A 13114-nucleotide genomic window follows, 5' to 3' on the forward strand; every position below is an offset into this window, starting at 1 on the left:
TAATACATAAATGCAAAGTACAATGCTTATAGAAATCAGAATCCAATTTGCACTGGCTTGATTTGAGTGGAGTTAATTCTGATTAGCTGCAATGGGTTCAAATCTGTTAGCAAAACCTTTTTAAGTTTTGGAAAGAATAGGGACAGGTGACCATTGGCACCAAGAAAGAAAGTCAGGGGAATAGCAAAATTTTAGAGTTGTCCCCACAACAAGAGAAAAGGGAAAATCTTCCAATGGGGAAACCTCTTCAGTGGACAACCATCCAAGAGGCGAGTTCCCCTCACTCTGGGAGATATCCTCTAACTTCCTGTTGTGTCTTTGGGACAAGAACTGAAGGGAAATTTCCACAATGATGAGGGTTTTAACCACTCTCTACTCTATCCACAACCCAAAAAAGTTTGGCTATACATTAAATTTAATGTACTTTCTGCTTAGTGAATAAGTCTTTTATGTTTTTTGTTTTTTTTTTAAATATGTCTTAAAATGTTGTGTGGACTGTGCATAGTTATTGTAAGTAGTTCTTGGCCAAGATGTAAAAGTGCAAGGAAAATAAGAGGAATCATTGCTAAGCTGTAAGTAACTACTAAGATAAAATGATATGGACAAACCTAAGCCAGCTACTTAATTCTGAAAGGCATCTACTCTTCTCTTACATAAAGTTCTCCTTACAGGCTGCCTGACACTGCACTTCACCAGCAGTCAGTGGATAGAAGAGACATATAATGAAACTGGTATGTGCCTCAATTTCTTGTTTGCTGCTGCTGTGCTTGGTCATTCCAGAGACTCAGAGCCGAGTTCTGCAGCCCTCCCTAGACATTCGAAGTGAGTACCTAAATTGCAGGTTTTTATTTCATAAGATGTGTTAACTCCTGTTTTCATAGATTATTTTATCATTGAAACTGTATACATTTTCTAATTGAGGCATTGCTGTTATGTTACAAAGTTAAAGAAGAATTCCAGGTTTTTAAAAAATTAACCCTTGCAGTGGGGCTATCCCCGCACTGCAAGGGTTAACTGATCATCTTGGTCTAGGGAGAAAAATAAAGATATTCACCTGATCCCTGGCCCCACCTGGCTTTTGGCAGTCTAAGGACCCATGACATCAATCATGTCTAATGCAGCTCTATTAGACGTGAGGATGCCAAGGTACATACCACAGCCAGAGAAAGGGGGAGAAAGAGTATTTCTTCTTTATTTTAGCCCCTAGACCAGAACGAGTACCTAACCCGTGCACTACAAGGATAGTCCCAGGACAAGGGTTCATTTTAAAAAATCTTTATTGACTTGCATTATGGGCTAAATATACCTTAAAACCCAAGAAGCATGTCCTATGGCAGTAGTGGATGTTCGTGGATGTTCATGCTCATAATTCTCTGGCAGGGTTTAGTAATGGTCACATAGGTGAGCTTTGGGACACCAAAGCTAGATACAGAAAAATAAGGTTTTGTTAGAAAACATTCTCTTCATTCATCTACAAAACCAAAGTGGGCTGGATCAGCTAAAACTTCTGGTTTATGGGAATAGAGATTCCCCCTGGAATGCCCCCTGAAATATTCCCCCTGGAATGCCAAATAGATAAAAGAAGCTACAGGATGACCCAACCCACCAGACGTTACCTATGAAATGTAATTTTTAAATTAACTCTTTAAATTAATTAATCATTTATTGTAAACTCGCCTACTTAAAAACATAACACATCATAATAAATGTCCAGGGTGTCAACTGATGCATGATACAATGCTTCAATGCCTTGGGGCGTGCAAAGAGAAACAATGATGTGTAAATTGTAGTAACCAATAGAAACCAATTAAATTGCAGTTTATTGTGGACAGATTAATTAAAGGATGAGTCTGCCAAAAAGTAATATAAACATTATCAGTGGAGTCCAGTGGAGTGAGTTACCTGCTTGTTTTTTTTTATGGACTGTCTGCTTCAGTTTTGATAAATTCCTTTCTAACAGAACTAGTCAGCTCTGAGCAACTGCTCCAGATTCTGTCAGCCCCAGTTTTTATGAATCCCCCCCACTATGCATGGGAGGTGTCCCTTTTTGCTAACTTCAAAGGTTGGGAGGTACATAAGTGGGTATTCAAAGTGAAAATAAATCTGCTTTTCTCATGATCAGATATTGCCAATAAATGTAGCTGCAGTATCAGGACATGTGCTCTCCATCAAATGCTGGAACCTGTGTTCAGGCAGAGTAACTGATTGGTTGATACAGCTGTGTTCACTGCCAACAGCCAAAGGCAGCTCATAGGAAAGTATCACACAAGTGAAAAGTTACACAACTTATAGTAAATCAGCCAATTTTATACTTTAAGGTCTGGGACCTGTTTGTGGAATTTTCACTCTGCTGCACAGCTATGCTTCCTGGAAATTCATATTTCACACATTTCCGGTAGTGTCGGAAGCCTCCCCCCCCCCTTGGGGGTGTGGTTCCTCCCACCTGCCCCATATGACAGTACAGGTTACATTAGGGGCCAGAGGACAGAACCACTGAGCACAGCAGGGGTGGGGGAGATGTTTGTGCCCAGACATCCATCGCTACCAGAAGTGTGTTGGGATGTGAAGACTCTCTGGACAGCAGAGAAAAAATTCCACAAACAGGTGACGGACAAGTAACTATAAAGTCTCTTCTTCTACAGGTGCTGTTGTTTTAACTGTTTTTGTAATGGACAGGGTCGCTTTATGCTACCAGATCATTAGTATGGCCAGCAATGGCAGCCTTTATATTTTCTCAGTATATGTTTCCTTTAAGTACAGATTAAGGTGCTACTTTATAAATGGTTAAAATTGATATTTCATCATTTTCAATGGAAATATTTTGTGTCTATTTCCCTACTCAATCTTGTAAATTCATCTACTTTACACATTTTTCTAAAGATGTCATTAGATTTTTTTGTAACATGTAAAAAGTATTATGTGGACTGCTAAGTAATTAGCATTTGTTTCCAAACTTCTCCTAGGTCTCTTCCCTAAAATGGCATCTGCAGCACATAGGAGAAGCGGTACCTGCATATTTATAATTAAGCATGCAATTTCATGTGTCTATGTGTACCATATTATCATACACTGTGAAAGTAGAATAGAAGAACTATGTTAGCTGTTACAGCACTAAAAGGAATGTACAGAAAACCCGTCACTTACTGTACAATATGCAGAACTATTGACATTATGACATTTTATACCCTCAAAAAAAGAGCTCTTCTATATATGATGAACCCAGGGTGATTGTTTGCTTTACATTTACACAATGCATTACGTTAACCCAATGCGTTATTGTGTAGTGCATTAAGGCAGCTCATTTACTTTGAATTGGCAGACATCCCACCGTCACGCACATAAAATTGGACTTGAGGTTTTTTTGTTTTTTTTTAAATTAGCACATGTAATGGGATTATTATTTATTGTGTTGTGTTTATTGCAATGTTCAGGTCTGAACTGCATTATAATTACTAGGGATGCACCGATACCATTTATTCCAGACTAAGTATGAGTACTAATACTTTACCTCAAGTACCAATACCTCTTTTTTTAGTGTCAAGTAAAAGCAATTTGAAAGCAATTCAAACTAATGATTTTAGGACAGTGGTGGAGCGCTCGATCCTGTTCACAGCTGCCCTAGTAGTTCTGCAGCTGACTACAGGCTGTAGAGGGACTACAAATCTCTGCAATACATTATACAGCAATGCAGAGGGGCATCGGCTGTAGAGCACTACAATTCCCAGCAATACATTATACTGCATGTAGAATAATAATATATGAATTTGCTACATACTCTGTGCTGCTGCTCCGCTCCGAGGTGCCTGCTTGACCCATCACCCCTTCTCTGGCAATGTGCACCACCAGAACCGCATCCACCCCCACCCATCTAGCCTCAGGTGGCAATAAGTCTAGGGACTGCGTAGCGGGCGCTATGTAAAGAAGTGAAATGGAAACTGCAAAGCTTAACTCCTTTAACAAAAATTAGTTAGATTATCTCTCCGCTACATGGATGCTAACATACATTTGGATTGCTCTTATTTGCAAGTTATGCAACAGATTTTAGCATTGTTTGTTATTGTGAAGGGTCGGGGAGTTCCTGCAAGTGATTTTGAGTGCTCAAAAGTATTGGAAATGCTCAGTATTGGAAAGTAACAGATGAGAGATTTTTTGTTGTTGAAAGGATCAAATTTACAGAGGTTTGTCATCCAGAAAATGTGTTCATTTTATCCACATAGGGAAAAAGGTCAATATACCATTCTTTTATAGTTTAAGATGGAGTTAGGGTTTGGTCCCCCACTAGGTGGTTCCTCTTTTCCTGGTGTAACTGTGACACCGGAGCTCTGCTCCACCCTAACTTCACTTCCAGTCTATTTTTTCAGGACTGAATTCTCCTTATTGTCTTTTGGCAAACCCCTGTGGTCATTTTGCTTAGCATAAAAAGCAGGAAAGACCCCCCAGGACAGGGGTGGGCAATTTCCAGCCCTCCAGCTGTGATGCACAGGCATGACTCCCAGAGGCAGATTTGTAGTTTCACCACAGCTTGAGAGCCAGAGTTTGACTACCCCTGAACTAGGACATTAAATACCACATTAAATATACATCAGATTTTATTTAAAATTAACCTGTTAGACGTATTAAAATGTAAATGCCCATCCTAAGAGCAGATACCACAGGATGTTTGTTAATAACTTATTAATAGGAAACTCTGCTCTGTCTCGAAAACATTTTATTTGCTTACTGAGACCTGACTTTCTTGATTTCAGAGTTAAATCACACCAATTGTCATTCCCTTGTCCAGTTAGACAAGTGGCTAGTGTAAATAGCTTAAAGGAGAATTATGAGGTGAGTGCTTTTCACTCACCTCATAGTTCTAGCCGACCTGTGACAATCAGACTGTCACAGGTCGGCTCAGTAGATCGGGAGGTGAGCGAACACATACCGGCGTTCGCTCACCTCTCGATCCTGTCACGGCTCTCTGTCGTGACAGGGGAGGGGCTGGATTCCCCCCCCCCCACTCCAATCCGCCAGCTCTGACGGGCGGAACGGACGGGGGTGGGTACAGCTGGCTCTGCCTCTAGATAGGCAGAGCCAGCTGTCACTCACGCAGCTGGGCAGATCCCAGCACAATTTGTCGGGATCCGCTTCAGCTGCGGCGTCTCAGTATACCGCGAGCAGCAGCTCGCGGTATACTGCGGCGTCTCAGTAGCTCGCGGTATACTGAGCCTAGGGTGACGGGAGGACGCTAGTTTGTGTCCTCCCGTTACCCTAAGGAGAACTATGGGGAAAAGCCTTAACCCCATAGTTCTCCTTTAAGAGAGGAAAACATGAGAGTCTTCTGTCTAACACAGAATATCTTGTATTATTTGTGATGGCTGAACGTTTCCTGTTAAAGTGCACCTGACATGAGAGCACTATGGAAGTTGCCATTGCTGACCCCTTCATTTGAGAAGGTCAGTCTCCTGTTGCTGCTTTGGTTTCAGGGCTTTCTAAAACACTGACCTGAAAAAATAATAGTGATAAGGAATCTTTACACTTTTCTGACACTCTCAGCATGCGTATTACGAGTCTTTGATTTAAGGGGAAGGCAACCAGCATTTCCAGAAGGAGCCAAGCAATGGCAGCTCCCATACCACTCTCATGATATGTGTACTTTAAAGTCCTTTTTCGTGCCAAGCGAAGCTTAACCCCCTCACCCCCCTTTCTTACTGATTCATGGTTTGATTCGTTTTTTGTTTGTTCGTTGGCAACTGTTGAAGCATTGCTATGCTTACCTAAGTACCCCACCCATGTACCTTGGCTGTGCCATTTCCTGGGTGTGGGGGGACCGGTAATCCAGTGCTACTTATGTGCCCGTGCTGGCTTGTCCCCAACGTTCCCCTTATACTGATATCACCACTGCAGTCTCTATCAGTCACTCTGATCCTGACCCCACCTCTGGACAACAAATGGAAAGTGTCCACTGCAGGTGCTGACGTGGACACCCAAAAAGGACCCTGCCATCTGTAAGAGAAGACTCTGGACCAAAAAAATCACAGGACCATGGACTTAGGTGAGTAAAAGGGGCATTGATGTAGGGTTTCTTTTATTTTACATAACTGTGATTAGGGGGGGCATTCCAGTGAGTAGCTTTAGAGTGAAACCCTGAGTTAAAAATTTGACTGCAAAAGAAGAGTGTACATACTTACCTCTCCTGCTGCCTGACACCGAACGTTGTGCTATTGATGAGGAACCATCTCCAAAAGTTTGCTAGCGAACCGACACTTCCAGGAGTATTAGAATCCCATGACCCCTGCACAATTCACTGGTTCTTCCTGCTGACCTCTGCATCACTACAGGACACAGTAGTGACATGGAGGCAGGGGCGTATTTACCGCGAGGCAAAGTAGGCGTTTGCCTGGGGCGGCCGTAGTCAAACGCCTATGTTGTGAAGAGGAGGGGAGAGCTGGAGCCCGTCTGTGTGTAGGAGTGGAGGGCGACTTGCCTGCTTGTGAAGAGGATCAGCGGGAGGAACCAGTGAGCATTGAGGGGGACACAGAGAATCAACACACAAGGAAGTGCTGGTTCCCCAGCAAATTTTGAGGGACATGCAAGGTTCAGTTGTCCATGTAGCAGAAAAGGTAAGTAGTCACACTATTCTATTGCAAGCTAGTCAGTTTTGGGCAGTATTCTATTGCAAGCCAGTCAGTTTCAGCCAGTTTAGTTGTCATGACAGGGTCACTGAAATATTAAAATGGGTCACAGGTTTTCTGTAGGAAAATGTTTAACAGGGAAGGTTTGCAATCTAGAAAGCAGTTGTAAATCACTCTACAAATTGTTTAAATTCTTGTATTGCTGTGAATGGTTCTTTTGTGATAATCTGGTATGTTGCTTACAAGAATTTATAGACAGTTCATTTATAATGTATCAGTATCTCTGCTGATCTAAGCTATGCAGTATCCACAGTGCTAAGCAAAATGTGGTAGATAAATGGCAGTGTTAATAGTATATATACAGACAGTAGGATATAAAATAGGGAGAGTGAATGGAAAAAAATCTTGTACAAACTTCTCCCACATCTCCCTCTGCTGGAAATAAACCTAACTGCAGAGACGACTGCAACTTCGCCTACAACCTCAGATGGGTTGATATACTAACGGAGTAGAGAATTTTCCCTTCATATTTACTTTACTGAGTGAATAAGGTTGCACTGTACTCACTTCAATAAATCTTTTTCAGTAAGCAAAATGCACATTTGCAAAGATTCTGTATTCCTTTAGTACAGGGGTAACCAGATATAGGCCCTCCAGTGGTTGTGGAATTACAGGTTCCATGAGGCATTGCAAGACTGACAGCCACGGGCATGACTTCAGAGACATATGCATGATGGGATTTGTAAAATCAATACAGCTGGGGGGGGTCAAAGTTTGGCTACCCCTGCTTTGGTATATCAATGCCAGAGTGTTATATTAATTAATGGGTTGGTAAGGTCACTGTCATTCCCTGCACTGCCAAGGACTTGTCCTGCTAAAGTACTCCAGAGACTAATGGAGTCTTTAATTCCATATGTGTATGCCTTTAATTAAATACATACACATTTGTAAATGGAGGATTTCATCCTCTGCTCCAATCAAAAAGTCTTGGAGAATAAAGAAAAAATACTGTAATGTGTCAAGCAGAGCGGAAGGAAAACAGAGTAGAAGTCACTTTTAAAATTCTTAATGCCATTAAAGATGAGTGATCATGTCAAAATTTGGCATGGCTTGCAGCTGGTAAAAGGCCAAGTTCACACTGTTGCGCATTACTGCAATACACAACAATGCACTTTATGCATGTTGGAGCACCGCGGTGCCATTCAATCCTAATTGTACCCCAGCGCACCTTGCTGATGCACCAGCAACGTAGTGCTCCACAACATAAGGTAGTGCACTACTGTGTTGTGCTGCGTTACAAAATATAGTACATGCACTTTTTTGGGTGCATTATGCCTAAACACAATGTTGACGCACAACATAACAAGAGTTAATGTGCATGAGTTAATGCACTGCAATTGTGTGAATACAGCCTGACCCAAAACTTGCTTAATTCATCAATTAATTATTCAATTTAATGTGCCCAGAACTAACCACGTTACTTCACATATACTTAGAGGCCCAATTTGGCAGATCACAATAATAGCAGTACTGAACAATTCTCATTTGCCCCAGTTCCAGTGACCCACCATTGGGGGTTTCAGCTTCTTAAACATAATATAGATGGAAGTCTTCAAGCTGCAGGGCCAGAAAATCGTCAGGGTATAATTTACATAAAGCACCTAAAAATGGGGCCCGACCTTCATTAAAGTTGAACTCCAGGTATAAATATATATGTATACATACAGTACAGCTTGGCCCAATGTAAGTATACATATTTATCACCTTGTAGGGCCAATTGGATCCTGTCAGAGCTACTACAGTGCTTTACAGCAGTCTTCCAGGTTCTGAACTGCTGCTGTGCTCAGTGACTTCCCCTCTGCTGTGAAAGCACAGGGGCTTGCTTGGTCAGTACAGTGTCCATTTAGTGAAGCCTAGTATTCTTTCAATGAATACTAGGCTTTCTCTGATTGGACAAGGGACAGTGCCATGATGTCGCTGCCCCTCATCCAATTGGAGAATGTCTCGCTGAATGGCCACTGTGCCGAGAGAGTGACCCCCTGTGTTTTCACAGCAGACGGTAAGTCACTCAGCACAGCGGCAGTACATGACCCGGAATATCGATGTAAAGCACTGTAGTAGCTCCGTCTACTACACTGTTTTATAGGATCTCTGTGGCCCTTTCAGGTATAAACAATGTATACTTATACTAGGCCAAGCAGGACCAATGTAATTATACATAAATATTTATACCTGAAGTTCAGCTTTAAAGGAGAACTATGAGGTGAGTGAAAATTACTCAGCTTCATAGTTCGATTCGATATTTGACAATGAAACTGTCACACGTCGGCTCAATAGATTGGGAAGTGAGCGGACACATACCATCGCTCGCTCACTTCTCGATCATGTCCCTGCAGAGAGCCGTAACTGTTACTCACGGCTCCCGGCAGGGATTCGTCCGATCCTCCAACCGCTGACTGACGGAACGGACGGAGGAGGGGGCGGGTACAGCTGGCTCTGCATCTAGATAGGCAGAGCCAGCTATTAATCACGCAGCTGGGTGGATCTCCATAGTAATGTCGGTATCCGGCCCGGCTGCGGCGGTCTCAGTATATACCGTGAGCTGTAGCTCGCGGTATACTGAGCTTTGGGTCACGGGAGGACGCTAGTTTGTATCCTCCTGTGACCCTGGGGAGAACTATGGAGAAAACCCCCATAGTTCTCCTTTAACTATTCTATACAAAGAGAAAATATTAGTATTAGTTGGCCAGTACACTACTATACATGGCACAGCTTTGAAAGAGTCAGTGCCATAACATTTTAGCCACAAAAGATAATGTCCTTATCAATAACACAATGTATGACTAACATGAGGATAGCTGAGCATTTATTATGCATACGTCTTTATCAGCACTAAGTGCTCTGCCTGGACAATCAGTCCGTTGTCTGACTCATCCACAGTATATTACTATCTTTTGTACTCCCTATCTATCCCACATCTATTATGCTGCTTTAGTCAATCATTCATGTTCTAAAGCATCCATATACTACATATGACACAAAAACATATCTTGATATTGTTATGTTATGGGAAATTTAAAGCAAAGCAACTATCATGCACAGATTACACTCAAACTCTGAGATATAAAAGTAAATACACTCAGGCTAACTATATACATTGCAAATATTTTAGCACCTTCGTGCAGATTTCTGCCTCACATATTTTGTGTAGTCCATGGCAGTGCTGTTTCTAAAGTTTTTCAAAACTAGAGCCAAATGCGCCACATAAATTATACTCAATCCCACTGAAGCACAAATTTTGTAGCTCTGGTTTTGGACTCTCAAAATATGCATATCAGAGTTAACCTTGGAAATTGTCATTCTTTAGAAGGTTTTTCTGCACTGGAAGCCTTAACGCCTATATACATATCTATAGGTATATTTGAGGAGCAATGTCTTCTCCAAGATGCACCCTGCCCAGGTCTCTTCTGCGGACTACAGAACCCCCTATGTTTTGGAGGTGAAGAGAGAGAGAAGTGTCGTGTAGTCAAAATCAGGAGTGAGCAGCCTAGGGTGTTTCTCCATTAGACATGTGCAGGGCAAAAAAAAATAGTTTTCTGGCGAAACAAAGAAAGCGAAATACGTTTCCATTCATTTCATCAAAGAAAACACATTTTTCTGCTGTTTCGGATTCAGAGGCAATGAGCCTCCGAATCCAAAACCGCACACTGAAAATCCAGAACGAGCAGCGGCCATATCGGCCGTCGGCGTGTTCTGCGCTTGCGCTCCGCCATCTTTGAGTGGATTTTGGTATACACCAAGATGGCGGCACCCATACGTTCGGGCTCCGCCAACTTGGTGTATACCAAGATATACTCAAAGATGGCAGCGCGCCTGCGCAGAACGCGCCGGAGGCCAATATGGCCGCCGTTCGTTCTGCACACGAATTTATGTATGTTATTATGTATATACCATTAGTATATTCGGGCATATAATAAATTCGTTATTTCGGATTCAGAACGAACCGCCGAATCAACTGAATTTCGTTGATTTGCAGGTTCATCCAAATCCGATTGCATGTGTCTATTCTCCATAGACACAGTACAGTGAGTGGCCAATACAGCCACCACATCTAAGGTCTAGTAAGCTGCAGTAGGTTACATTGTTCTTCTCGGGTTCAGATACACTTTAAGATACTGTGAAATCCTGTATTCTAATCCTGTCCTACAGCTAAAGCTGCAATGCAGCAGAGAAGATGAATTAAAATTGGCTGCAGATTAAAAAGATAGATGTATTATAACTAAATTACAAAATGGTTTGTCTAGTAATTATAAATCTAACATAATTGTTTAGCTTGGGAAATATCTTATCAAAGCAATTTGTAAGGTAATGGACAAGGACATGTCAGCTGGACAATGAATTCTTATTGATTGAGTTTAATAGGTACGACAGGCCCTGTAAAGCTTCATAGGGGGGGACAGGCGGTTAGAGATATCACATCCTGAGTAATAAGTCCTTGACAGCAGGAACATTATAGTCTCACCGCCTGAGAGGCCGGGTGGGGGGAGGATGATGATGCATGCTCAGGGGGGGAAGGTTGGGATGGTTAGTTGCCCTTGGTGCACATTCATTGTGCATGGTGCATGGCCAGGAGCTGGGTGAGCTCTTAGCAACCTGGAATGCACAGGCCAGAAATAAGATGCCTCATTATAGGGTTGGCCCTGATTATAGTGGCCAAGCCAGCTCCCCATTTTGTCCATGATGTCAGACTTTAAATATGTATTTGTGTCATGTTCACAGTGCATTGGATACAGAAGAGCATCCAGTGAATTGTGGTTCTCTGCACCTGCAGACCAACTGTTTGCGTTAAGGAAGCCACCATGAGAAGCAATAAATGATAATAGGCATCTGCAGCCCAATAGCCGTTTATTTGAGGCATCTGTACCTCCTCCCCACTGTGACATGCTGGCCAATGTGTGAACTAAACCACTTGACTCAGTAAATGCATTTAAAAATATTCTCGGGGGGGCAGAAGCTGGCGGGCAAACAGCTACAGCATAACTGAGTCTTTAAGTGTTTCAGTTGTAGTAGACTGATTGCTACCCTGACATAAAGCTGTACTGTTGCCAGCGTACTAATGGCAATGTTAAGGTCTTTGTATATGAATTTTTGACAAACAATCACAATACCACACTATAGTGAAGGGAAATCTCACTAATGTGAAACAGACAGCAAAATAATAAACTGACAGCAGTTTTAACCAACTATATGTAAAACTAAAAAGAAAAGTTTAGGCTATACATAGTGGGGATTTATCAAAACTGGAGCATACGGAATCTGGAGCAGTTGCCCATGGCAACCAATCAGCATCCCTCTTCAGTTTGCTTAGGTACGATTTGAAAATGAGACAATGAAGCTGATTGGTTGCAGTGCAAATCTGCTCCAGAATTTGTCTGCTCCAGTTTTGATAAATTCCCCCCCATAAACTTTAAATGGTTTTTTGTTTTTGTGTAGTAGGCATGATGCTGTAAAGCAGATGATTGAGTAAGATAGGCTATACACCTTGGACTTTCAATGATGAAGGTTTTACAGCAGCTCTCTTCCATGCTGTTTGTATGCTACTATGATATCACTATGAGGGAGAATTAGGGAAGTGACATGATTTCTATAGAAAAAGAGAAAGTGATGTGATATATGTCACCCGATCTTACATTGTAACAGGGACAGGACGAAGTGTCAGTGGACTACAAGTGCGGAGACATCACTGCAACTGTTTTCCATTGAGAACGGCGAGTCCCTCTGCCACACCAGACTTGAAAAATAGCGGCAGCCTGCAGGGAGATGAACCCTGTGGTTCAGGTAAGTAGAGAGGCAGGAAAGGAGTGAGGAGGTGGTGAATATGGCTGTTACATAAAACATGGTAGAAAAGGTAAACTTAACCTATAAAGAACACCTATCATGGTACCTAAGAGTAAATCATTGTTTTTAGGGCTGTTACTGATTAAAATTTTTGTGTTTGATTAATCAAAATTTTTTTTATGGATTAATTTTGATTAATTATAACGCACATACAGATCCACAGCACAGCAATGAAGTAATAAAATGAACTAGGATCACACTAATCCAGCACGTTATTAATCTCACGTGCCCCACTCAATATGGCCGCTGCTTAAGTGGGGATTAGTGTGATCCTAGTTCATTGTATTACTTCATTGCTGTGCTGTATGTGTATAGACCAATGCCTTGGAGTTTGGTAAACACTTGTGGGCACACTGACAAGCTGGGAAGATTGTAGAAGAAAGGTTCGATGTCAATTGGCAGGCTGCACAGTGATGTTCCCTTTACATGTAAGTATAACCTATTTAAAAATTGATAGGGCAGAACAAGTTTCTTGGTCAAACTCACGAAGGGAATGGGGGAGGAGTCCGGTGACGTCACAGACATCAACGTCACCGGACTCCTCCCCCCTTCCCTTCGTTAGCCGACGGAGCCACTTGGGGACATCAACGTCACCGGACTCCTCC

This window comes from Nanorana parkeri, unplaced genomic scaffold, assembly GCF_000935625.1.
Source record: "Nanorana parkeri isolate BGI_ZX_2015 unplaced genomic scaffold, ASM93562v1 scaffold423, whole genome shotgun sequence".
Taxonomy (NCBI): Eukaryota; Metazoa; Chordata; class Amphibia; order Anura; family Dicroglossidae; genus Nanorana; species Nanorana parkeri.